We start from the raw sequence: 27,052 nt of genomic DNA on the forward strand, positions 1-27,052 counted from the left end.
AGATGGTTTTTGGCCTGACCTGTTCCTGAGGGAAGCTGGATGTGCCCTCCACTTACTTTGTTGCCTATTTCCAGTAGCTGTTCCCTGGAATATTTTATCCATCCTAGTTCTGAAGAGGATCGAGCAGCATGGCTGGCGCTGGCCGCGTTCGTGGCACGGACGGGCGCAGACGGGCTTGCCTCAGGCGCGCCTCTGGCGCGCCATCGGTGCTCCCACTGCGTGCGTGCGCTGTGCGCTTGCATAGCCCAGTCCTAAATAGGCGGTCGCAAAGCAGCCAGCCAGCCACTGGAGCGTGAAGGGAAATGGTGCTACTAGAGTGCAGTTCAGCCCCACACCCAATATGGCGCCGGTAATCACTCGGGAGCCTGGAGGGGTTCAAATCCCGCTAAACCAGCAATGACATTGCTACTCCGTAAAGACCGGGTGAGGAGAGTCAGATATAGGTTAAAAAGAAGGGGAGAGAGGGAGGAACCCTGGGGGACACCACATGTCAACTTAACTTTTTCCGCCGAGAAGTTGGAAAGGCGAACAGCCTGATGACGGTTGCTAAAGATTGAGCGGATCCACCCAAGGGCCGGCCCCCGGATGCCGGCGTCTCCGACACGGCCGATCAAAATATCATGGTCGACCGTGTCAAAGGCAGCCGACAAATCCAGGAGCACCAAGGCCTGGCTGATCCCAAGGTCCGCTCCTCTCCTCAGCTCCTCCATTACTGAAAGGATGACTGACTCGGTCGAATGGGCCGGCCTAAAGCCAGCCTGTTGCGGGTCGAAGAACTGGGTGCGTTCGATAAACGAGCTCAAAAAGTTAGTGACATGGGCCTCCAGCACTTTACTAAGGTAGGGGAGCAGGGAAATAGGGCGAACGTTGCTCATTAAGGATGGGTCCGCATTAGGCTTTTTCAAGATTGGTATCACTTCGGCTGTCTTGAAGGAGTCAGGGATCAGGCCAAGCCGGAGGGAATTATTAAGGAGTGCCAGGAGGGGTTTGGGACAGGCAGTAACAGCCTCCCGTAAAATATGGGGGGGCAGCAGTCTATGGGAGAGCCAGAAGCCACCTTTTTTAACAGGGCAGAGAATTCCTCTTTGGATATCGGGGGTATCTGGTCCACTGTGTGAGGGTTTCTGGTGGCAGATGTAGTGGCAGATGTGAGTGTGGAGAATGGTGTACGAAGAAGAATACTATTTTTAATTTTAGCAATTTTTTTCCACAAAAAAGGAATTAAGAGAATCGCAAAGGGCTTGAGAGGGGGGGGAGTTTAATAGTCACTCTATCGGGGTGTGAAAGCTCTTCCACTATAGAAAAAATATCTTTTGCCTTAGTGGCAGAGTCAGTAATCCTCTTAGAGAAGTACAAGGTTTTTGCCTGGAGAATGGATTGCTTATAATCTTTAAGCTGGGCCATGAACAAGAATTTTTTCTCTGGGGCATAATTGTGCCTCCAGCTACGTTCGGCCTGCCTGAGGGTAAGTTTTTTAATTTTTAACTCATCCTAAATCCATCTCTGGGCATCGTGGGGGAGCTTTATTATGAGACGTCTAAATGGTGCCACAATGTTGCTGGCTGATTCAAGCCAGTGTCTCATGCTAGTAGCCTGAGTGTTTAGGGAGTCATGTTCGGCGGGGGAGGAGGCGCTGAGTAAGGAACAAAATTCATTGAGATCAGCCCTGTTCCAATTCCTGGCCAGGAGGTTCCCAGTAAGTGTTTGGCTAGTGTGTGGGATAGAGGCCAGGGAAAACGTAATGATAAAGTGGTCAGACCACGGACAAGGAGAAATAAGGGGTTTGGAAATATCCAGATTGGATGTCCAGACCTGGTCTAGGACGTGGCCTTTAATATGCGTTGCCGACTGGATATGTTGAATACAATTCATGCCCGCTAGGAGATCCGTAAAGGCAGAGGAGCAAGTGCTCTCCCTAGCATCTGAGGGCCAGTAATTAAAATCACCGATGATCAGTACTTTTGAGTTATTGATCACCAGTTGGGAGAGCATATCGCCGAACAGCGACGGGAAGCCAGGCATGTGTTGGGGGGGGGGGCGATAAACAAGAACACAGATAAGAGGGGACAGGGAAGATTCAAGTCTTAGGATGAGGCAGTCGACTGATGGTATGCTAGCAACCTCTAGGGATGAGAACCTAATTGAGTGTCTAACAATGGCTGCGACCCCGCCACCAGGCTTACCAGAAGATCTATTAGTCTGGAGGATATAGTAGCCCGGGGGCACTGCCGCCAGAATGTCAGGGGTTGACTCCTCATTGAGCCAGGTTTCCGTCACTAGGAGTATGTCAGGTTTCTCTGAATCCAATAGTTGGAAGATCTCTAACTGGTGTTTAACCAGCAAGCGGGTGTTTAAATAGCTGACTGTCAAGATAGAGCTGGTTACTTTTTTGGCTGGGGTGTAGAGAATCACGAGGGCCAAACGGGGCAGGAGGGGACAGGGCACCTGGTAAGGGAGATGTGTATTCCTGAAAATCGGACCTGGGGCTAAAGATACCCAGTGAGCCGGTTCATCTGGTTCATAATGCCCCACTCTCTCCAGAGGTAAGTTTCCTTCGATTATCTCATCTACCTCTGCTTTCAGTCTCACTACATCCAGCATCTTTGCCCTTATGTCCTCGACTAGATGCACCATTCAATTCTTCACTTGAACTGCTCTGTTCTCTACACATATTCCCTTCGGCTGCATCCATAAGGACTGGTTTGTTCACTTCGCTTCCATGATCCCAACTTACTGTCCTCCTGTCATTCCGATTCCTCACGGGTGGCTCCCACATTCTTAGGTCTGATCTCGAATCGGCAAGTGATCTCGGCCTCGCCGTCCTTATCTCCATCTGTCCCCTTGATGAGTTTTCAGTGACTGGCAATGGTGTACTCAATTCCCTGGGTCACGGCAAATGAGCTATCACGCTCACTGTGCCATTCCCTTCAGAGCTAGTTCTCTCTCCTATTACTGACTGTGATGAATTTCCATTTCTCGCCTGATCTGGATCGTACACTGACACTATGGGACCAATGGTGGCATTTTGGAGTCCAAAAGTTAGGAGTCCTAACTTTAGGACTCCTAAATGCCTTCTGTGAATACTGAAAGTCTTAAAGTTAGGGTTTTTCTCAGTTTAGGAGTCCTAAAGTTAGGACTCCTAACTTTAGGACTCCTAAATGACTTCTGTGTATACGAAATGAGTAAGTGCCTACTGTGAATACCAAAATGGTCGTAAGTTTAGGATTTTGTCTTAAGTTAGTTCTGTTAATCAGGCCCACTGTTCTTGGAAATGGGCCGCTACACCCGCTCTAGTAAAAGTACTGGGCTGTTCCGTTAACTCTGGTATTTCAGGGTGATATATTAGATGAACCTCTCGCATGGGAAACTGAGATACCAAGTTCAAGTTCATGTTCAAGTTCAGGAATTTGTATAGCGCACTACTCACCCAGAGGGTCTCAAGGCGCTTGGGGAAGGGGGTGAGTTATTTATCGAATAGCCAGGTTTTAAGTTCCTTCCTGAAGTAAATGTGGTTCTGGGTGAGGCGGAGGTGTGTGGGGAGAGAATTCCAGGTTTTGGCCGCTAAATAGGAGAAAGATCTTCCACCCACGGTGGACCTTTGAATGCGTGGGACTGCAGCGAGGGCTTGATTGGAGGATCTTAGTTGGCGGGTCGGTGAGTAGAAGGACAGTCGTGTGTTGAGGCATTCGGGTCCTAGATTGTAGAGGGCCTTGTGAGCGTGGGTGAGGAGACGGAACGTTATTCTCTTGTTGACGGGAAGCCAGTGGAGGTCTTTCAGGTGGCCGGTAATGTGAGCTTGGCGTGGGATGTCCAATATCAGGTAGGACTCTTCTCATGCAACCTGCCCCTATACGCAATTAACGTTGTGATGTTCTCAAAAACTTGGCAGGCTCCATACCACTAGCATACACGCCCTTATCTGGGATCAACCTCCCGACTATCATTAAATAAGGTAATGCCTTCTACCAGTTCTAGAAGTATATCTATGAATAATAAACTGAATTTACCTTTACAAAGTCAACAGGTGCCTATGTCTTTTATATCTGAATATTTGTAGACTTTATTGCTCCAGGACTAACTGTTTTTGTACCACTTGATACCCAGGTCCACGGATATTTATTGGGTTACCCCGTTATGTTATAATGGAATGTAAATCACGAGGCCGGTATTTTTCTCTGGGAAAGGTGGCAACCCTATTTCTGCTCCAGGACCCAGATTCTCTCTCCAATATAGTGCGAGCCTGCATTTACGTAGTTAGAGTTTCCCTCTTTTGATCAAACTGGAAAACTTGCCAAGTCACAAAGCGATTTCTATGTTCTTTCAACATAAAAGCACCAATAGTATTTCTTTACCAGCATAAACGTCATTTTTACTGCTCACAAAACCTGGCTTTACATCTTTAAAATAATTGTGTATTGTATACATTTTCATATGTGTGAATTAATCTTCTATCGGGGATAGCTGTTCCGGGACAAGAGGCCCTGACAGTTCGGACACATACACAAACATAGTTGGTAAAAACAAATCTTTTCTCAGCCCCCTCAAATCATGATTCATAGGGCTGGGCGGTCACACTTAGAAGAGCACCACACACATCTCACAGACAAACACACACACAGACACACACACAGACAGACACACACACACGCACACACAGACACACACACCCAGACACGCGCACACACACACACACACAGACACACCCACGCACACACAGACAGACAAACACACGCACACAGACACACACACACGCACACACACACACACAGACGCGCACACACAGACAGACATACAGACGCACACAGACACACACACAGACACGCACACACACACGCACACACAGACACACACACACAGACACACACACACACAGACAGACAGACACACACACACACACAAATGCACATAGACAGATAGACACATACATACGCAGACAGACACGCACACACAGACACACACACACAGACACACACGCACAAACAGACACACACACGCACACAGACACACACACACACAAACAGAGACACACGCAAACACAGACACACAGACACGCACACACAGACACACACGCACACACAGACACACACGCACACACAGACAGACACACACACACACCCAGACACACACACACACACACAGAAACACACACACAGACACACACACACAGACACACACACACACACGCACACACGCACACACACACAGACACACACAGACACACACAGACACACACACAGAGACACGCACACACACACAGGTGTGCAGCTCTGGTCCCTGTTTTGGCTCAGAGAAGTCAGTCTAAAGCACAGACCTCGCTGCACAAGAAACAAAACAGAAACAAAAACAAAAATTTGAAAGAGCTAAGGATGCGTGAGATTACACTGAATTAAATCCCCTCCAGTGACATTTCTCAAAAGTAGTCGAAGATGGACCCTGTTTGGTGTTTGCTTAAGAAACCAGGAAGTAGAAGTGTTCCGACTGTGAGTGTCTTAACACCCACGTCTGTGTCTTTGCCAGCGCCAATGCTTGTTTCTCATACGAGACCCTGTCATGGACTCAAACACCCATGTCTGTGTCTTTGCAGGCACCAATGCTTTTTTCCCATAACAACCATATCTGTGTCTTTACAGGAGCCAATGCTTGTTTCCCATAACACCCATGTCTGTGTGTTTACGGGCAGCAATGCTTGTTTCCCATAACATCCATGTCTGTGTGTTTACAGGAGCCAATGCTTGTTTCCCATAACACCTATCTCTGTGTCTTTATAGGAGCCAATGCTTGTTTCCCATAACACCCATGTCTGTGTCTTTACAGGAGCCAATGCTTGTTTCCCATAACACCCATGTCTGTGTCTTTACAGGCGGCAATGCTTGTTGCCCATAACACCCATGTCTGTGTCTTTACAGGAGCCAATGCTTGTTTCCCATAACACCCATGTCTGTGTCTTTGCAGGGGCCAATGCTTGTTTCCCATAACACCCATGTCTGAGTCTTTGCAGGAGCCAATGCTTGTTTCCACCCATGTCTGTGTCTTTGCAGGAGCCACTGCTTGTTTCCCATAACTCCCATGCCTGTGTGTTTACAGGCGCCAATGCTTGTTTCCCTGCTGGAGGCGGCGGTTCCGTCAGCGGCCACCAGAGGGCGCTCCTCGCCTGCTGATGAATCCACTGAGCTGCACATGGGATGGAAGGGAGAAGGGATTCCTCTTCCGGGTCAGCGGCGGCAGAGACAGCACCAGCAGCAAATGCTGACATCACTTCCTGCCACTCTTTGTGTGTTCAGCCTGCTGCAGAGGAGGAAGGAGCCCTGTCTGTCTGTGCAGCGACCTTCATCTACAGACCCCCCTCGTACCCCAGATCTGCCCCTGCCCCCACTGGGACCCCAGATCTGCCCCCCCCACAGCCCCCCCAGGGGGAGTAGAGAGCCTGGACACGTCTGCACAGGTCTCTGCTCAGGTAGGAGATTGTCAGCACTTTCTGCTGTGTTTGTGGAAATAAACTGAATAAACCTGGAGGGAATCTCTGCAGGATCCGGGCTGAGTTGGGCTCTTCTATACGGGGGCCCCTGTGGTTGAGCTGGGCTCTTCTATCCGGGGCCCCTGGGGAGGGCTGGGTTCTTCTATCCAGGGGACCTTGGGGCTGAGATGGGCTCTTCTATCTGGAGCCCCTGGGGCTGAGCTGGGCTCTTCTATCCAGGGGCCCCTGGGGCTGAGCTGGGCTCTTCTATCCCGGGGCCCCTGGGGCTGAGATGGGCTCTGCTATCTGGGGGCTCCTGGGGCTGAGTTGGGTTCTTCTATCCAGGGGCCTTGGGGCTGAGCTGGGCTCTTCTATTCGGGGCCCCTGGGGCTGAGCTGGGCTTTTCTATCCGGGGCCCTGGGGATGAGCTGGGCTCTTTATCCGGGGGCCCCTGGGGCTCAGCTGGGCTCTTCTATCCGGGGGCCCCTGGGGCTGAGCTGGGCTCTTCTATCCGGGGCACCTGGGGCTGAGCTGGGCTCTTTTATCCGGGGGCCCCTGTGGCTGAGCTGGGCTCTTCTATCCGGGGGCCCTTGAGCTGAGCTGGGCTCTTCTATCCCGGGGACCCCTGGGGGGCTGAGCTAGGCTCTTCTATCCAGGGCCCCTGGGGCTGAGCTGGGCTCTTCTATCCGGGGGTCCTGGGGCTGAGCTGGCCTCTTCTATCCGTAGCCCTAGGGCTGAGCTGGGTTCTTCTATCCAGGGGGCCCTGGGGCTGAGCTGGGCTCTTCTATCCGGGGCCCCTGGGGCTGAGCTGGGCTCTTCTATCCGGGGGCCCTGAAGGGCTGAGCTGGGCTCCGCTATTTGGGGGCCCCTGGGGCTGAGCTGGGCTCTTCTATCCGGGGGCATTGGGGCTGAGCTGGGCTCTTCTATCTGGGGCCTCTGGGGATGAGCTGGGCTCTTCTATCCGGGGGCCCCTGGGGCTGATCTGGGCCCTTCTATCCAGAGGCCCCTGGTGCTGAGCTGGACTCTTCTATATGGGGGCCCTGGGGCTGAGCTGGGCTCTTCTATCCGGGGGGGCCTGGGGCTGAGCTGGGCTTTTCTACCCGGGGGCCCCTGGGGCTGAGCTGGGCTCTTCTATCCGGGGCCCTGGGGCTGAGCTCGGCTCTTCTATCCGGGGGTCCTGGTGCTGAGCTGGGCTCTCTAATCCGGGGGTACCTGGGGCTGAGCTGGGCTCTTCTATGCGGGGCCCCTGGGGCTGAGCTGAGATCTTCTATCTGGGGGCCCTGTGGCTGAGCTCGGCTCTTATATCTGGGGACCTCGGGCTGAGCTGGGCTCTTCTATCCGGGGCCCCTGGGGTTGAGCTGGGCTTATCTATCTGGGGGCCTCTGGGGCTGTGCTGGGGCTCCTCTATCCGGGGGCCCTGGAGGGCTGAGCTGGGCTCTTCTATCCGGGGGCCCCTGGGGCTGAGCTGGGCTCTTCTATCCGGGGGTCCTGGGGCTGAGCTGGGCTCTTTTATCCGGGGCCCCTGGGGTTGAGCTGGGCTCTTCTATCCGGGGACCCCGGGTCTAAGCTGGGCTCTTCTATCCGGGCTGTTCTTGCCTTAGTACATCATGTAGAACCGTCCATGACGGCGTGCCATGGGTAGTACGGTTGATACTTCATCTCATTCCTAGATCTCGGGAGGGGGCAGCCTTGTACTCATTTGTTCTTGCGTTAGTATATCGGGTGTACCACCAATGACGGCGTGCCATGGGTAGTACGGTTGATACCTCATCTCATTCCTAGATCTAGGGAGGGTGCAGCCTTGTACTCATTTGTACTTTCCTTAGTACATCAGGTAGTACCACCAATGAGGGTGTGCCATACGGAGCAGTGTAGATACTTTCCCAGGTGTTGTACGCCTCTGAAGAAGGCACCATTCCAAGGGGACGTCTCATTGCCACAATGCTGCTCCTCTGGTTGGTGTTGCAAGCAATCCAGAAGGCAGTTTTGTTGCTTTTTACAGGCACTTTGCACGTAGTGGCGCTTATAGTCCGTGGACAGATTGCTTGTATGGAACCCTGTGTCTGTGGTACAGGTCCCACTCGACCCGCTCTGCCTGCTTTGTTCTGCAATACATACTGTCTGAGTCACCTATTTAGAACACGGTGTGTACCGAGCCAGTACGGTATCAGGTGATCCCACTTTAGGGAACCCTGTCTGACATTCTGAGGTATGTGGGGGCTAAGTGACCAGCAAACCAATCTTGTGAACTGGAAGGGTGAAAGGGTCCTCCGGGCCATGATATGCTTGGGGCTGAGTAGGAACGGCTGCATCTTTGTAGGAGTGGAAAGCGTAGTACCGGCATCTATAGTACCAAAGTTCAACCATGAATAAAACATTTCAAAGGCATACACTGCATGTGCATGTACAATAAATGTTACTGCCCCCCTGTGCTCAATGTTGCATCTGTTTTCACAATGTTGTGTAACTTCTGCCCTGTAATTGACGCCGATCAAACCAGGAGCTTCATGTTTAAAGAACCATTTCAACTAACGAAAGATCCAATGTGCAAATTCCACAGATTTGTTTGGATTAGTAGTTTTCTGCTGAAAAATTCCCCTAATAGTTCGGTCTGGAAAAAAATCTACCTGAAATGTTTGTTAACTGCTCACATTGACCCCTTAAATGCTGGCCCTTCTCTCTCCCCTCCCCCACGTGCTGAGCACTTTCTTTTAACGTATTTTGGGTAGTTTGTGCTTGGGTACATAACTTTTTTTCACAAAAGGTACCCATGGCAAAGTTGGCACCCTCTTATGTCTAACATCCAGGGGATTATAAAGGTACCCAGGGGTTTTGGATTCCCCTGGAGGGGACCCAGAAAATAGGCAAAATATAGCAAAATGTTTAAATTTTTTGAAAAAATAGGGAAAAAGTGCTCCAGAGAGAACTGTTTTTTTCCTATACATTACATCGTTGTACATTTTCTGTGCTAAGGTCACCATCTTCCCAGCTTGTACGGACAAAAACAGTTTTTTACAACAGTTTTAGCCCATTTTGCCTATTTTTTGTGCTCTCAACTTTCTTCCAGTTTTTGGTGTAATCCACTGTGAAACCCGGGGTGGATCCAGGAAAGCTGCAGATTTATGAAAGTAGACACAACTCAGAATTCAACAAGGGGTCATATGTGTAGATCCCTCAAGATTTTCTCAAAGACGCTGACTGTTGAAATAATGAAAATGAGTAGGACAAAAATGTTGTTTGTGACAACGTTTTCATCTGTGAATTTCTGTCACAATGGCCAATTTACAAAACTGTTATTTGTACATCGTCAAACTTGAGGGTGCCCATACTGGAATATCATTCAGAGGACGAGTCTGGCTGAGGTGTTATGGATGGTGGTCTGGAATTTGTATAGCAGGGTTTTGTTGAATCCGGCGTAGAGGGTATTGCCTTAGTCCAGCCTGCTCGTTGTTAGTGCATGGGTGATGGTCTTTCTGCATTCGGTGAGGATCCACTTTAAGGTCTTGCAGAGGATGTGGAGGGAGTTGAAGCAGGTGGAGGCGAGGGTGTTGATCTGGCGGGTCAAGGCTTGCTGTCTATGACGATCCTGAGATTCTTGGCATGGGTGGGGAGGGTAGATGTTCGTCCTTTCTTTAGTAGCCACCAAGTGGAGTCCCACGCTGATGTGCTTTTCCTGAAGATCACGGTTTAAGTCCGTCAGTGTTTTGGACAGATGATCTTCATCTAGTGGGCAATTCCAGTCACACAGGAATAAAACTTCATCCGGGTACTGGGCATCTCGACCATGAGAGACAGTTGTGTGTCAGTGTAGGAGAGAACGTTGATGTTATGAGAGTGGATGATTCTAGCTAAAGGGATCTTGTATGCATTGAAGAGGGTCGGGCTCTGGGAAGATCTGTGTGGAACTCAGCAGACAAAGTCACCGGCATGAAATGTGTACGGTGACAGGATGACTGACTTGGTTCTTCCAATCAGGAAGAAGCAGATCCATCGGAGTGTGTCTCGTTGGATTCTGATCTCCTGGAGGCGTTGGATAAGGATGGGGGCGTTGGATAAGACTGTCTCAAACTCTACAGAGAGGACCAGGAGAATGAGATCACCATGTCTCTTCTGTCCAGAGTCATGCGGATGTCATCCATGGCGGGGATGTGGACAGTTCAAAGCTGTGCTTGGGGCTCAACCAGACTCAGTGGTTTTGAGGAGCTGGTGGTTCTTGAAGTATTCAACAAAGTGTCTGTTGACCATTTTCTCCAAGACGTAAACCGGGAATGGTCGCAGGGAGATCGGCCTGTGGTTGGTGAGCATTTAAGGGTTTGAGGGGGTTTCCTCAGCAGTGGGAGGACAGTGGTGTGTTTCTCTCAAGTCTGAACTTTTTCCAGGTCTGTACGAAGATCAAGAGATCCACCTTCAGGCTCCACCAACTCTGAATGCTGTATTAGCGCAGAGTATTGGAGTGGCCAGGCAAGGGAAAGGGGTTTAGGGGATATGAACTGCGAGGAGCGAGATTTCAAAAAGAGAGCATACATAATATTCAGATGGAAGTTTTGAATTCCGCATAAAACATCCCCCGCTTTTGAAGGATTAGGTTTTTTATACCCTGTTTGGTGAACTTAGAACTCTCTCTCTCTATATTCTGTTTTTTGAGGGTTTCTGTTTGTATACCGGCTCTCTTAAAATTAGGGCGCAAGATGAAGGGGATCAGGTGAAGTCACTTGTTCAACGCTAACCTTTTAACACCTTAGCTACACCCGATTCTAGACACTGCTACAAGGATACTTTCCGTAAAGAGTTTCATTAAACATTTCTCTCCCTCTACTTCAATAGTTCAATGCCCCAGGTTAAGTCATCTGGCTGCGAAAGAAAGTTACATGAACTGAACAATAATATTCATGAATCATGTTCTTTATTCTTCAGCCAAACTGTTATGTCTCTACGGAGCTGCCTTCCCTGGAATTGTTTCAACTAATAATGGTCTTTAGTGGTAGCGCAAGAAATCAGATTACATTTAGTCTATTCCGTCGAGTTAGAACTAAACTATGATGAGGCTGGCAACGCTAAAAAGTTCGGCCGACTCAGCCCTTACCAGGGATTTCACTCTCTCCCAAGTGGAGGCCGGATCTCTGGCAGGGCGGGCGTACTCACCACCAAAGCGCTCAGCTGAAGAAACGTTGGCCAACAAACTTCGTCAACAAAACTGAGTGATCCAGTTTATCGCGGGAGCTCAGGAAAGAAGGGGTTACTTCGATCATTTCCTGGAATAGTAATCAGACGGTTCTGAACAGGCACCCTTTTATACTCAAACCCCACCCAGCATGGTCACCCAGCATGGTCACTCAGCATGGCCACCCAGCATGGCCACCCAGCATGGCAACCCAGCATGGCCATCTAGCATGGCCACCCAGCATGGTCACCCAGCATGGCCCCCCAGCATGGCCACCCAGCATGGCCACCCAGCATGGCCACCCAGCATGGCAACCCAGCATGGCCATCTAGCATGGCCACCCAGCATGGTCACCCAGCATGGTCACCCAGCACGGCCACACAGCATGGTCACCCAGTATCGTGACCCATCATGGCCACCCAGCATGGCCACCCAGCATGGTCAGCAATCGCTGCTTTTGGGAATTGCAGTGCAGATGCGCGATCGTTCTCTGGAACTCAATAATTGGCAATATTAGTCCCAGCGCAGGGGCTCCACGTCAGTCAGGGAGTGGAGAGGATGGTCGCCCCTCCCTTTCCCAACTCATCATAGGGGGTGGATTAATCCCTGTGACGAGTTGTGAAAGGGTGGGGTAGAGGCTGCAGGCAAACAGAAAGCTGGGAGCTTAAGTCTGCGCACTTTGTGTTCCAGACTTTGAAGACACACTGTGCAGACTTGAGGCGTAGGCTTCCCGCGTGTCTAATGATGACTGGAGCACGTCGGAGCAGGGTGCCATCATTCATTTGCAGCTCCGGTGCCTGTGTTTCACTGGCAGCCAGGAGGTGAGGAGCAGACACTGTGGTCGCACTGCAGCGGCATGTCCGCATCCCCTACAAGCCGCCCTTCCTTGCCCTGGCCTGATCCAAATGTGACACCTGCACAAAGGATGCGTCGTCTGCGCCGGCTCTCCGGTGATATCAGCTGCTTGTAGGTTTATTCTTGTCTTCATTTAGAGGTGCAGTCCATCCGGCAGGGTACTCCGTTCTCTCTCTGCCTTCTCTGCAAAGCTTGGGGAATATTTAAAGTTGAGGGGCCCTTTGTGCAAGGCCGCAGTGGTCTCTTCCATGCTTGTGTGTGTTCACATTCGTATAAAAATGTTTGCAGGAAACTTATCAATGTGGTGAGTAGCGACCTTTTACTCATGACTGCTGACCGGGGCAAATGTTCACCACTAATGTTAAATGAAAGCACGGCAGAGAGTCCTAAAGATAGAGCAGCAGCAGGAGTCTTAGCGTGTACATTATTCCTCTGTATCGACACCTGCTGGGAAAATTCATATTTAACTCACAATCACATGGTGCTTTAAATTAAATAAATACACTTCCAGAACATGTAAGGGCAACCAAGTTCTACATAGATATTATCACGCATTACACCGAAGTAGCTTTTTGGGTCTCGCGTACGCAGCACGCATAGGAGGAGACCTTTAGTTATCAATTTCCTTTTTCTGCCAAAAATGTGTACGCTTCGCATTGCTTTCAATGGCAACGCGTGCACGTTTGGTGATTTCCTTGTGGGAGCGAGCTTTGAAACCATATGTTTGTAATTAACAGGTTGTTTGTGCTCGGTCCCGCAAGGGAAACAGGTGCAGGCCCCTTCCTCTCTCCCCTGCCCCTACTGCCTCCTCCTGTCTACTTGATTTTTTACTTTTACTGCGAGGCGTGCGCGCTTGTTTTTAAATGCAGTAAAAACAGAAAACAGTTAACTTTTAATGGTTGATGTTCTACCCTTCCCTAAGGACCCAAAGTGAGTGAGCAAGTGTATGAACCAAATTGTCTTGTGTTCCCTGTGGCTTCTACAGCACACAGTGTGTGCTGCCCAGGTTGTATGAATGTGAGGGCAGGCTAGTTGTGTGGGATGGAGTCTTGAGGATGGGTTGGGAGGGTCTGGGCTTGCCAGATGAGTTGTTTTTGAACCGTTTGTGGTGTCATGGAGTTCTTAAATCCTGGCTGTGTTCTTGGAAGCTGTGGTAATGGGGTTTGCCTGGCCTCTAACAGAAAATTATGCAGGCCTTTGATCCCAGGCCTTGCCACCAGGGTGCTGGCCGAGTTTCTTTTAAAGTGGCTGCTGCAGTAAAAATTTTTAAAGCAACCAGCTATTTCAGTTATTGCACATGGGATGGATGCATCCGGTGTTCTGCTGGCAGTTTTAGGCACCAGAATATGCCATTCAGACACACTTAATCGAACTCATCATTTCCTGTGATATAGCATGCTGTCGTTCTACAGCTGGTGAGCTGTGTAACCAGAATTGACTGAAGAAGACACAACGGTCGGTCTCGGCACCAGTGATCATTATAACTAATTGTTCCATGTATATCATGATAGAAATGTAAGTAAGGTGATGTGTAGGAACTGTCCCCATGTCGCGGTACTCAGACGGCTCTGCCCGCGTGTTTACCTAGCAGGCTGTGGGCAGGTGAGTGCCAAGGCACTCTTTTTGTGAGTGCAAGGCGAACACCTAAAGATATAGCACCTAAACTAAAACATGGTGGATATTGGCTAAAACACAGAAACAATCTACATTGTTGAAAGAATAGGCATGGGGGGGTTATTCGTCCCTAGATTTGGCAAATGGATGCCATGTGCATCTGGTTCAGAGGGCCCTGAAGCATGTTTGTATGTCCACGCAGCTGTGGCAATAGTAACGGGTGAGGTGTTTTACCCGCCGTGATGTATCCATACAGGTGTGTAGTGGCCATGGTAATGGGCGGGTTGTTTAACCCGCTGTGATGTATCCATACAGGTGCATAGTGGCAATAGTAACAGGTGAGGTATTTAGCCCGCTGTAATGTATCCATGCAGCTGCGTTGTGGCAGTAGTAACGGGTGAGGTGTTTAACCCGCTGTGATGTATCCATGCAGGTGCGTTGTGGCAGTAGTAACCGGTGAGGTGTTTAACCCGCTGTAATGTATCCATGCAGGTGCATTTATTTATTTATTTATTTAAATTCTTATAACGCGCCTGAATCAGCCCCGAAGGGATATCTCCGCGCGTGGCTCCTGAGTGAGAGGGACAAATTATATAGAGGGAATAACAGAGAGAGAGGTCAGGTTAACCAGATGTAAACAGGAAAGTTTTTAGTTTCTTCCTAAAGGAAAAAAGATTGGAGATTTGTCTCAGCTGCGGTGGTAGGGAGTTCCACAACAAGGGGCCTTTTAGGGAGGGTGCTCGGCCTCCCTGTCTTGCTCTGGTTACTTTCGGTATATGTAGCAACATAGTGTTGCTAGATCGCAGAGCACGTCCGGGAGAGTAGAGGAAAAAAATATCTTTTAGATATTTAGGACCAGATCCATAAATGCACTTATGCATAATGCAGCAGAGTTTAAAACTCACCCTCTGTTGCACTGGAAGCCAGTGAAGGTGGGAAAGGAGAGGGCGGGAAGGGGTACGGGGAGGAGCATTCAGGATGAGTCTTGCCGCGGTGTTCTGCACCACCTGCAGTCTGCGTAGTTGTTCCTGATTGGCGGAGCTAAGTAGACTATTACAATAGTCTACCCGCCCAAGGATTAGAGCCTGTACCAGCGTTTTCCTATGGATGTTCGGTAGGAAAGGGAAGATACGCCGTAGGAGACCAATTGTGGCAATAGGAGACCATTGTGGCAATAGTAACAGGTGAGGTGTTTAACCCACCGTGATGTATCCATGCAGGTAAGTTGTGGCAGTAGTAACGGGTGGGGTGTTTAACCTGCTGTGATGTATCCATGCAGGTGCGTTTTGGCAGTAGTAATGGTTGAGGTGTTTAACCCGCTGTGATGTATCCATTCAGGTGCATTGTGGCTGTAGTAACGGTGAGGTGTTTAACCTGCTGTGATGTGTCTATGCAGGTGCGTTGTGGCAGTAGTAACGGGTGAGGTGTTTAACCTGCTGTGATATATCCATGCAGCTGCGTTGTGGCAGTAGTAACGGGTGAGGTGTTTAACCTGGAGTGATGCATCCATGCAGGTGCGTTACGACAGTAGTAATGGGTGAGTTGTTTAACTCGCTGTGATGTATCCATGCAGGTGCGTTGTGGCAGTAGTAACAGGTGAGGTGTTTAACCTGCTGTGATGTATCCATGCAGGTGCGTTGTGGCAGTAGTAACAGGTGAGGTGTTTAACCTGCTGTGATGTATCTATGCAGGTGCGTTGTGGCAGTAGTAACGGGTGAGGCGTTTAACCTGGAGGGATGTATCCATGCAGGTGCGTTGTGACAGTAGTGACAGGTGAGTTGTTTAACTCGCTGTGATGTATCCATGCAGGTGCGTTGTGGCAGTAGTAACAGGTGAGGTGTTTAACCTGCTGTGATGTATCTATGCAGGTGCGTTGTGGCAGTAGTAACGGGTGAGGCGTTTAACCTGGAGGGATGTATCCATGCAGGTGCGTTGTGACAGTAGTAACGGGTGAGTTGTTTAACTCGCTGTGATGTATCCATGCAGGTGCGTTGTGGCAGTAGTAACAGGACAGGCCTCTCCCCCTCTGCAGTCTGGACAGGCCTCTCCACCTCTGCACCCCCATGGACAGGCCTCACCTCCTCTGCACCCCTGGACTGAACTTTCCTCCTCTGCAGCCCTGGACAGGCCTCACCGCCTCTGACCCCTGGACAGGCCTCACATCCACTGCACCCCTGGATAGGCCTATCCTCCTCTGCACCCCTGGACAGGCCTCACCTTCTCTGCACCCTCTGTGCAGGCCTATCCTCATCTGCATCCCTGGACAGGCATCACCTCCTCAGACCCTTGGACAGCCCTCATCTTCTCTTTTCCTATGGGCAGGCTTCACCTCCTCTGACGTGCTTAACCTGCTGTGATGTATCCATGCAAGTGCGTTGTGGCAGTAGTAACAGGTGAGGTGTTTAACCCGCTGTGATGTACCCAGGCAGCTGCGAAGTGGCAGTAGTAACGGGTGAAGAGTTTAACCCGCTGTGATGTATCCATGCAGCTGCGTTGTGGCAGTAGTAACGGGTCAGGTGTTTAACCTGAAGTGATGTATCCTTGCAGCTGCGTTGTGGCAGTAGTAACGGGTGAGGTGTTTAACCTGCTGTGATGTATCCATGCAGCTGCGTTGTGGCAGTAGTAACGGGTGAGGTGTTTAACCTGAAGTGATGTATCCATGCAGCTGCGTTGTGGCAGTAGTAACGGGTGAGGTGTTTAACCTGCTGTGATGTATCCATGCAGCTGCGTTGTGGCAGTAGTAACGGGTGAGGTGTTTAACCTGAAGTGATGTATCCATGCAGCTGCGTTGTGGCAGTAGTAACGGTTGAGGTGTTTAATCAGCTGTGATGTATCCATGCAGGTGCGTTGTGCCAATAGTAACTGGTGAGGTGTTTAGCCTGCTCTGATGTATCCAGGCAGGTGCGTTGTGGCAATAGTAACGGGTGAGGTGTGTAACCTGGTGTGATGTATCCATGCGGGTGAGTTGTGGCAATAGTAACGGGTGAGGTGTTTAACCTGCTGTGATGTGTCCAGGCAGGTGCGTTGTGGCAATAGTAATGGGTGAGGTGTTTAACCTGCTGTGATGTATCCATGCAGGTGCGTTGTGGCAGTAGTAACGGGTGAGGCGTTTAACCTCGAGTGATGTATCCATGCAGGTGTATTGTGGCAATAGTAAGGGGTGAGGTGTTTAACCCGCTGTGATGTATCCAGGCAGGTGCGTTGTGGCAGTAGTAATGGGTGAGGTGGGCAGAGGAGGTGAGGCCTGTCCAGGGGTGAAGAGGAGGAGAGGCCTGTCCAGGGATGCAGAGGAGGTGAGGCCTGTCCAGGGGGAGCAGAGGAGGTGAGGCGTGTCCAGGGGGTGCAGAGGAGGTGAAGCCTGCCCATAGGAAAAGAGAAGATGAGGGCTGTCCAAGGGTCTGAGGAGGTGATGCCTGTCCAGGGGTGCAGATGAGGATAGGCCTGCACAGAGGGTGCAGAGAAGGTGAGGCCGGTCCAGGGGTGCAGAGGAGGATAGGCCTATCCAGGGGTGCAGTGGAGGTGAGGCCTGTCCAGGGGTCAGAGGCGGTGAGGCCTATCCAGGGGTGCAGAGGAGGAAAGTTCAGTCCAGGGGTACAGAGGAGGTGAGGCATGTCCATGGGGGTGCCGAGGTGGAGAGGCCTGTCCAGAGTGCAGAGGGGGAGAGGTCTGTCCAGGGGTGAAGAGGAGGTGAGTCCTTTTGAAGGGGGTGCAGAGGAGGTGAGGCCTGTCCAGGGGAGCAGTGTCTCTCTTCGGGCCTGTGCATAGCGCCCCAAGGCTCAGGGCGGAGTCAAAGGCGCTATATGGGGTGGAAAGAACTCTGGGCTCCTCTGTCCTTAATGAGAATCCTTCACCGAGAGGCCTGTACAGAGGAGGGGCAGAGGAGGAGAGGCCTGTCCAGGGGTGCAGAGGAGGAGAGGCCTGTCCAGGGGGCAGAGGAGGTGAGGCCTGTCCAGTGGTGCAGAGGAGGTGAGGCCTATCCAGGGGAGCAGAGGACGTGAGGCCTGTCCAGGGGTGCAGAGGAGTAGAGGCCTGTCCATGGGAGCAGAAGACATGAGGCCTGTCCAGGTGTCAGAGGAGGAGAGGCCTGTCCAGGTATGAAAGAGGAGCTAACTCCTGTCCAAGGGGGTGCAGAGGAGGAGAGGCCTGTCCAGGGGTGCAGAGGAGGTGAGCCCAGTCCAGGGGTGCAGAGGAGATGAGGCATGTCCAGGGGTGCAGAGGAGGTGAGGCCTGTCCAAGGGGGTGCAGAGGAGGAGAAGCCTGTCCAGGGGTGCAGAGGAGAGGCCTGTCCAGTGGTGCTGAGGAGGTGAGGCCTCTCCAAAGGTGCAGAGGAGGTGTGTCCTGTCCAAGGGGGTGCAGAGGAGGAGAGGCATGTCCAGGGGTGCAGAGGAGGTGAGGCCTGTCCAGGGGTGCAGAGGAGAGGCCTGTCCAGGGGTGCAGAGGAGGTGAGTCCCGTCCACGGGTGTAGAGAAGGTGAGGCCTGTCCAGGAGGATTAGTGGAGGTGAGGCCTGTCTAGGAGGAGCAGAAGAGATGAGGCCTGTGCATGGGTAGCAGAGGAGGTGAGGCCTGTCTACGGGGTGCACAGGAGGTAAGGCCTGTCCAGGGATACAGAGGAGGAGAGGCCTGTCCAGGGGTGCAGAGGATGTGAGTTCTGTCCTGGGGGGTGCAGAGAAGATGCCTCTCCAGCGGGAGCTGGGGAGGTGAGGCCTATCCAGGGGGTACAGACGAGTTTACACCTGTCTAGGGGGTCCAGATTTGGTAAGGCCTGTCCAGGTGTGCAGAGGAGGTGAGGCCTGTCCAGGGGAGAAGAGGAGGAGAGGCCTGTCCAGGAGTGCAGAGGAGGAGAGGCCTGTCCAGGGGTGCAGAGGAGGTGAGGCATGTCCAGGGGTGCAGAGGAGGTGAGGCCTGGGGTGCAGAGGAGATGAGGCCTGTCAAGGGGTGCAGAGGAGGTGAGGCATGTCCAGGGGTGTAGAGGAGGTGAGGCCTGTCCTGGGCTCAGAGGAGGTGAGGCCTGTCCTGGGGTGCAGAGGAGGTGAGGCCTGTGTCCAGGAGTGCAGGGGGGGAGAGGCCTGTCAAGGGGTGCAGATGAGGTGAGGCCTGTCCAGGAGTGCAGAGGAGGTGAGGCCTGTCCATGGGTGCAGAGGAGGTGAGGCCTGTCGAGGTGTGCAGAGGAGGTGAGGCCTGTCCTGGGGAGAAGAGGAGCAGAGGCCTGTCCAGGAGTGCAGAGGAGGAGAGGCCTCTCCAGGGGGTCTGACGAGGAGAGGCCTGTCCAGAGGAGCTGAAGCCCTCTCCAGGGGTACAGAGGAGGAAAGGCTTTTCCAGGGGTGCATGAGAGCTGAGGCCTGTCCAGGGGTGCAGAGGAGGCGAGGCCTGTCCAGGGGTGCAGTGTCTTTCTTCGGGGAATGTGCATAGCGCCCCGAGACTCAGGGCGGAGTCAGAGGCGCTGGATGGGGTGGAATAAACTCTGGACTCCTCTGTCCTTAATGAGAATCCTTCACTGAGAGGCCTGTCCAGAGGTGGGGCAGAGGAGGAGGGGCCTGTGCAGGGGTGCAGAGGAGGTGAGGCCTGTCCAGGGGTCCAGAAGAGGTGAGGCATGTCCAGGGGTACAGAGGCGGTGAGGCCTGTCAAGGGGTGCAGAGAAGGTGAGGCCTGTCCAGGGGTCCAGAAGAGGTGAGGTCTGTCCAGGGGTGCAGAGGAGAAGAGGCCTGTCCAGGGTGCAGAGGAGAAGAGGCCTGTTCAGGGGTGCAGAGGAGATGAGGCTTGTCCAGGGGGCAGAGCAGGCGATGCCTGTCCAGGGGTGCAGAGGAAGCGAGGCCTATCCAGGGGTGCAGAGCAGGTGAAGCCTGTCTAGGGGTGCAGAGGAGGAGAGGCCTGTCCAGGGGTGCAGAGGAGGTGAGGCCAGTCCAGGGGTGCAGAGGAGGTGAGGCCTGTCCAGGGCTGCAGAGGAGGTGAGGCCTGTCTAGGGGTACAGAGGAGATGAGGCCTGTCCATGGGTAGCAGAGGAGGTGAGGCCTGTCCATGGATAGCAGAGGAGGTGAGGCCTGTCCTGGGGTACAGAGGAGGGGAGGCCGGTCCAGGGGTGCAGAGGATGTGAGGTCTGTCCTGAGGGGTGCAGAGAAGATGCCTCTCCTGCGGGAGCAGGGGAGGTGAGGCCTATCCAGGGGGTGCAGACGAGGTTAGGTCTGTCCAGGGTGTCCTGATTTGGTGAGGTCTGTCCAGGTGTGCAGAGGAGGTGAGGCCTGTCCTGGGGAGAAGAGGAGCTGTGCATGAGGAGGTGAGCCTCTCCAAGGTGTTGCAGAGGAGGTTAGGCCTGTTGTCAAGGGTTTAGTTTACTGACAGTGCAGACACTCCCACGAGCAGAACGATGAGATTTTTCAAATTCCACCACTGGTTTTCCCACAGCCACCAACTGAAGAGTTAACTAGTGGCTGTTCAAACCCAGCCGGGGGGAAGGGTAATGGGACAGAGAAGAGATTTGCCTGACCTTCGGGCTCTTCCACTCTTTTTCTTACTTTCTGCCGTACTCCGTTTTTTGCCTTTCTTACTCCCTCTCTATCTTTAAGCATGAGTAAAAATCGCTGTAATAGAAAACCACACCATTACTAATTCCATTCAATTCCTTCTCCACTTTCTTACTCTCTCTCTCTCTCTCTCTATTTCCTTAGCCAGAGTGCCTATGGCTTTTGCTCCTCTTCTTTTCTTCAATATAAGTATTTTATTCTTTGGTAACCTGCATTATAAACAACATTTTAGCACCCTATAACTCTGTGAGTTCATTTATTCCTTTTCAATCATTCGTTCATTCACTCTCTGCCTTACTTTCTTATCTTCTGAATTCTTGTTACTTCTCCCTTAGGAACCTTCTGGAGCCTCCGCTGTAAACCAAGCGACGAAGAAATCAGGAACTGAAGTATTCAATGGGTAAGTATTTATTCTTCTCTTTATATTTCTTTTTTCCTATTTACTTTAAATTGGTATTTCTCTTTAGTTCTAAATTACCTAACTAAGCGACGCAACGAAGAACTCTAACCTGCGCCTAAGCCTGGCACAAAATTGCACTCTTTCTATCTAACTAGACTACAGAAAGAACGTGACTAAGTAATCTCTGAAAATCTGTTGGTGAAGTGCCTCGGTTCTAAAATCAACCGGCGCACTTCACAGCTGGTCTAAACCTCATGTCTATGTCCAGGAACTCAGGACTAGACCGGCAACTTCCACCGCGGTCCTCCCTGTTGATAGTACAATGCCCGGTTCCGTGCTATAATCACCCGCGACCTTTTGCGAGCGGGTGAACTTTGCAATGCCGGTTCAATGGCAGATACTGCGGGACAAAGAAGAGCTTTGATTCCTTTTTCCTGCACCCTGACATCTGTCCAGGGGGTGCAGCAGAGGTGAGGCCTGTGCTGTGCTGAGGAGGTGAGACCTGTTCAGGGAGTGCAGAGGGGGCATTTGACTCCCTGGAGTAGCCTTTTATGATCAAGACGTTCAGGCGGTTTGGTATGTCAGGTAGTTTGAGATCACGTATGAAGCTGCTGGGCACACAGCCTATGGCCTGCGTTTACGTAAATGGGCTCAACTCAGACGCCATTCAGATCGCCTGGGGCACTGGGCTTAGTGTTATAATTTCTGATATCTTCGTCTCAAACTGGAGGGTCGCTAATTTGAATCCTGGTTGGTGCACTAGGGAATAGTGACTTGTATATTTTTACAGTGCTGTGACGTCTGCCCGTGAGAGACAGCACTTTGAATAGGAAAGCCAATAGTTTAAAGAAAGAATTAAACAAGATATAAAATAGGCTACACAAATGATAGGATGGGCTGTACAGAGTATAAGATCAGTCAAGCATAATTTGTAAAAAGAGAAAAAGAGAAAAAGTGTAAATTCTTACTGTGCTATCAGATGTTACATTTTTAGTAACCGCAATCATACTGTAGCTAGTGTTAACCTTTTTTGAAGGTTTCCATGAAAATACTGCATTAAAGAAGTACTGGTAACACCCTCACAGTAATCTTTAAAAAAATTACTCTTTGTCACCGTGAACCTCCAGGTTTGTGGCTCCCTCGGGTGGTCTGCTCCATTGTCTGCACTCATCTAGTGCAGCTCGGTGATTCCAGCACAACTGGAACAGCCTGGCAGGGTGCACACATCTCAGCTATAAAAGTCCTGCTCGTTGGGTGGCCGGAGCTGCCAGGCAGCAAGGATCCCGAAGTGAGTGTCCACATGCCAGTTTGTAGATCGTGTTAGCAACCCAACCATATAAGCATACTACGATTCTTTGCAGCCACCAAACAAGCAAACTGACCCAGGAGTTACAAGTTAGCCATGGCGGCTCAGGGCCGTTGCTTACATTTGTGGTCCCACCCAGGCCTCTGGCCCTCTGGACAGCTATCTAAACAGAGGACATGCCCTTTTGAGAAGCTGGTAACCCCAGTGCTTCTTCGAACAGTTCTTTTATCATGGCGCTCCATTTTAAGCGACCAACTCTCACCCCCATGGCCTCCTCAACATGGTGCGATGTTTGGGTGACGTTCGTTCCGCAAAGTCCTGAAGCGTGCATAAAGCACAAGCCCGAAACCCATCAGCCTATATCTTCCAGAATCAACACCTAACGAGAAGAACAAACGCAGAATTCAAATGTTTTGATAGATCAATGTCATAGTCACAGTTTGATGCGTTGTAGTCGTTCACCGTATTAGTGGGCCTTTTGTAATTAGGCGCTCCTACCTGGAGACGGTGGTTATGTGGTCATATTAATAAGGGGTTATGAACTAACTTGATACTTCGGCTGTTCCTTAACCTTTGTGTTGTTCTAAAAGTACCAGTAACCTTTTAAAGGCAAGTCGGTAAGCTTTATAATGTTGTCTATCAGTTGTCGCTTTATCCCCTTCTTGTAAAATATGCAATCCAAACTCAAAATAAGTACACTTTGTTATGAGAATAGCTATTGTTGCCGCTGATTTCTTTTATTGCAGCACAGCAATGCCTCTATTATAAATCGAACATTGATTATTCGAATAGTGTTGATTTCATTCCAGAGTGACTTTTGCACTATTAAGGCGATAAATAATACATTGACCTCATATTTGAGTTGTATCGGTTTATCCTGTTAGAGTCCTGTCCTTCGTCATCGTTTTCTAGTGAGCGGCCTATGATCTAGAGGGTCATACGGGCTCTCCCCCTCCCTTTGCTACGACAGTGTTTGCCTTTAGAGATGCTGATATGCAGTGCGGAGACCTGCACTTAAGCAGCTCTGAATGAGTGAATGAAATCCATGCTGGTGGTTTGAGCTGGGAACGTGCCTTTCATGTTTATTTCTTCCATCCATCCTCCTGTCCACATTGTCCAATCAGGGGACAGAGGCACAGGAAGAGTAGGATTCGCCTAGTACTAAACAGTTTAAGTCTGATGAACACAGGACTACTTTCTCCAAAGGTTATTACTTGGCCACGTTACATTCTGGTGAATAGTCCATGAGAGTGGTCACTGTGTAACCCTCCCCCCCACCAGAGGCAATGTCTATGTGGTAATCAAACTCTCGTGCCATCGGTAGGGTAAGGGTAAGATTTATTCACCAGTCACCCAAATGCACCAGGAACGTAACTGCCGGGAACACTCCTGGAAACGCATCAACGACAACATTCCAGGAGCCGCTGAAGGAATCTTTAGTTAAAGACGCATCACCACAGTCTGTGCCCATTTTTTAAATCAAAGCTTGAGCATGGTTGTAAATACCCCTGATCTTGGACATAAATGGGGGGAGAGGCATAAATTTACTTAGTGATTCCTGAAGCTCACTATTTTACAAATTGGTAGGTCAGGGTTAAACACAGAGTCTCCAGGTTGCACAGTTTCCTAGTGCAGTAAACTACATGTGGGGTGGTGGAGATCGTGAGGGAGAGGCCGAGGGACTACAATCCTAGGATAAGGACCTGTATAGTGGCCCTGTCGAGAAGTAACATTTGGTGTTTATTTCCAGCATCTTTAGGTAAAGTGGTAAAGCCGGGATTAGATGTTATGTCTCCCCTCGGCCCCTCCTAGGATGATTGGTCTGTGGGTAAAGGCGCTTTCGTGTACTGCGTACATGTGAGGTGCAGAGCCCATTTCAGGTGTCTCCCTGTATCTAAGTAGCCTCTAAAGTTGTGTGCTGTTCCATAACGTTAGTGATACTCTGCATTCTCTCCTCTCACTGCATGTCACGTCACTGCTTTGTAGAGTCACTCCTTGTATTGAAATTCTTTGTAAAGCAGATGACCCTTGTAGGAAAAATTATAATATCTCTGACACCCCTTGGTACGTAATATACCATACCTGTCCCCAAAAAATAAAAACTTACTATGCATGATTTACTATATGGTAATACTTCCTTCAAATATTGCAAATTTTGCCCATGCTACAGTCCATATGAAACTAGTCTTTGCCCTCCCACCCTCTTGTCCACACAGTACACTAGATCCCGACAGCTATTACATGTTCACCTGCATCAGATTCTTCTAGTGCCTGGCATGTGTTATTGCATTGTTTGCATCAAATTCTCCTCGTGCCTGGCCTGTGTTATTGCATTGTTTGCATCAATCCTAGTGCCTGGCCTGTGTTATTGTATTGTTTGTGCCAGATTCTCTTAGTGCCTGGCCTGTGTTATTGCATTGTTTGTGTGAGATTCTTCTAGTGCCTGGCCTGTGTTATTGCATTGTTTACATCAGATTCTCCTAGTGTCTGGCCCGTGTTATTGGATTGTTAGTGTCAGATTATCCCAGCGCCTGGCCTGTGTTATTGCATTGTTTACACCAGATTTTCCTTGTGCCTGGCCTGTGTTATTGCATTGTTTACATCAGACTTTCCTTGTGCCTGGCCAGTGTTATTGCATTGTTTACATCAGATTCTCCTAGTGTCTGGCCCGTGTTATTGCATTGTTTGCGTCAGATTCTTCCAACCCCTGTTCTGTGTTATTGCATTGTTTATATCAGATTTTCCTTGTGCCTGGCCTGTGTTATTGCATTGTTTGCAGCAGATTCTCCTCATTCCTGGCCTGTGTTATTGCATTGTTTGGGTGAGATTCTTCTAGTGCCTGGCCTGTGTTATTGCATTGTTTGCGTCAGATTCTCCTCGTGCCTGGCCTGTGTTATTAGCATTGTTTACGTCAGATTCTCCCAACGCCTGGCCTGTGTTTTTGCATTGTTTACATCAGATTCTCCTTGTGCCTGGCCTGTGTTATTGCATTGTTTACATCAGATTCTCCTAGAGTCTGGCCCGTCTTATTGCATTGTTTGCGTCAGATTCTCCCAACGACTGGCCAGTGTTATTGCATTGTTTACATCAGATTTTCCTTGTGCCTGGCCTGTGTTATTGCATTGTTTGCGTCAGATTCTCCCAAAGCCTGGCCTGTGTTTTTGCATTGTTTACATCAGATTCTCCTTCGTGCCTGGCCTGTGTTTTTGCATTTTTTACATCAGATTCTCCTCGTGCCTGGCCTGTGTTATGGCATTGTTTACATCAGATTCTCCTAGTTTCTGGCTCGTGTAATTGCATTGTTTGCGTCAGATTCTTCCAACGCCTGGCCAGTGTTATTACATTGTTCACATCAGATTTTCCTTGTGCCTGGCCTGTGTTATTGCATTGTTTACATCAGATTTTTCTTGTGCCTGGCCAGTGTTATTGCATTGTTTACATCAGATTCTCCTAGTGTCTGGCCCGTGTTATTGCATTGTTTTCGTCAGATTCTCCCAACGCCTGGCCTGTGTTATTACATTGTTTACATCAGATTTTCCTTGTGCCATGCCTGTGTTATTGCATTGTTTACATAAAGATTTTCCTTGTGCCTGGACTGTGTTATTGTAATTTTTGCATCAGATTCACCTAGTGCCTGGCCAGTGTTATTGCATTGTTTGCATCAGATTCTCCTCGATCCAGGCCTGTGTTGCATTGTTTGCATCAGATTCTCCTCGAGCCTGGCCTGTGTTATTGCATTGTTTACATCAGATTTTCCCAACGCCTGGCCTGTGTTATTGCATTGTTATCAGATTTTCCTTGTGCCTGGACTGTGTTATTTCAGTGTTTGTGTCAGATTCACCTAGTGCCTGGACTGTGTTATTGCATTGTTTGCATCAGATTCTCCTCAAGTCTGGCCTGTGTTATTGCATTGTTTACATCAGATTATCCCAACACCTGGCCTGTTATTGCATTGTTTACATCAGATTTTCCTTGTGCCTGGCCGGTGTTATTGCATTGTTTATATCAGATTTTCCTTGTGCTTGGACTGTGTTATTACAGTGTTTGTGTCAGATTCACCTAGTGCCTGGCCAGTGTTATTGCATTGTTTGCATCAGATTTTCCTTGTGCCTGGCCTGTGTTATTGCATTGTTTGCGTCAGATTCTCCCAACGCCTGACCAGTGTTATTGCATTGTTTACATCAGATTTTCCTTGTGCCTGGCCTGTGTTATTGCATTGTTTGCGTCAGATTCTCCCAAAGCCTGGCCTGTGTTTTTGCATTGTTTACATCAGATTCTCCTTCGTGCCTGGCCTGTGTTTTTGCATTTTTTACATCAGATTCTCCTCGTGCCTGGCCTGTGTTATGGCATTGTTTACATCAGATTCTCCTAGTTTCTGGCTCGTGTAATTGCATTGTTTGCGTCAGATTCTCCCAACGCCTGGCCAGTGTTATTGCATTGTTCACATCAGATTTTCCTTGTGCCTGGCCTGTGTTATTGCATTGTTTACATCAGATTTTTCTTGTGCCTGGCCAGTGTTATTGCATTGTTTACATCAGATTCTCCTAGTGTCTGGCCCGTGTTATTGCATTGTTTTCGTCAGATTCTCCCAACGCCTGGCCTGTGTTATTACATTGTTTACATCAGATTTTCCTTGTGCCATGCCTGTGTTATTGCATTGTTTACATAAAGATTTTCCTTGTGCCTGGACTGTGTTATTGTAATGTTTGCATCAGATTCACCTAGTGCCTGGCCAGTGTTATT

At 50.0% G+C, this 27,052-nt stretch overlaps 1 pseudogene across 1 annotated transcript in view; it reads left to right on the top strand.

The window, feature by feature from the left end:
* The first annotated feature begins 6,175 nt into the window (after nucleotides 1-6,175).
* The window catches only part of LOC144759455 (uncharacterized), a 58,145-nt pseudogene continuing 37,268 nt past the window's right edge, over nucleotides 6,176-27,052 (top strand). Inside the window, exons 1-2 of the transcript XR_013595601.1 lie at nucleotides 6,176-6,454; nucleotides 20,939-21,003. The product of XR_013595601.1 is annotated as an uncharacterized LOC144759455 (transcript). The remainder of the gene's footprint in view (nucleotides 6,455-20,938; nucleotides 21,004-27,052) is intronic.

This window comes from Lissotriton helveticus, chromosome 1_1 (assembly GCF_964261635.1).
Source record: "Lissotriton helveticus chromosome 1_1, aLisHel1.1, whole genome shotgun sequence".
Taxonomy (NCBI): Eukaryota; Metazoa; Chordata; class Amphibia; order Caudata; family Salamandridae; genus Lissotriton; species Lissotriton helveticus.